Source organism: Bison bison, unplaced genomic scaffold, assembly GCF_000754665.1.
Source record: "Bison bison bison isolate TAMUID 2011002044 unplaced genomic scaffold, Bison_UMD1.0 scf7180017864038, whole genome shotgun sequence".
Lineage (NCBI taxonomy): Eukaryota > Metazoa > Chordata > Mammalia > Artiodactyla > Bovidae > Bison > Bison bison.
The window spans coordinates 124826-125668 of NW_011494610.1; positions in this window are offsets into that span (position 1 = coordinate 124826).

The window sequence follows — 843 nt, forward strand, 5'->3', positions numbered from 1 at the left end:
TCTGCCTTTTTGAAAACCAGCTTGAACATCTGGAAGTTCACGGTTCATGTATTGCTGAAGCCTGGCTTAGAGAATTTTAAGCATTACTTTACTAGCGTGTGAGATGAGTGCAATTGTGCAGTAGTTTGAGCTTTCTTTGGCATTGCCTTTCTTTGGGATTGGAATGAAAACTGACCTTTTCTAGTCCTGTGGCCACTGCTGAGTTTTCCAAATTTGCTGGCATATTGAGTGCAGCACTTTCACAGCATCATCTTTCAGGATTTGAAATAGCTCAACTGGAATTCCATCATCTCCACTAGCTTTGTTCATAGTGATGCTTTCTAAGGCCCACTTGACTTCACATTCCAGGATGTCTGGCTCTAGGTGAGTGATCACACCATCATGATTATCTGGGTCAAGAAGATCTTTTTTGTACAGTTCTTCTGTGTATTCTTGCCACCTCTTCTAATGTCTTCTGCTTTTGTTAGGTCCCTACCATTTCTGTCCTTTATCGAGCCCATCTTGGCATGAATGTTCCCTTGGTATCTCCAATTTTCTTAAAGAGATCTCTAGTCTTTCCCATTCTGTTGTTTTCCTCTATTTCTTTGCATTGATTGCTCAGGAAGGCTTTTTTATCTCTCCTTGCTATTCTTTGGAACTCTGCATTCAAATGGTGGATCTTTCCTTTTCTCCTTTGCTTTTCGCTTCCCTTCTTTTCACAGCTATTTGTAAGGCCTCCTCAGACAGCCATTTTGCTTTTATGCATTTCTTTTTCTTGGGGATGGTCTTGATCCCTGTCTCCTGTACAATGTCACGAACCTCCATCCATAGTTCATCAGGCACTCTGTCTATCAGATTTAGTCC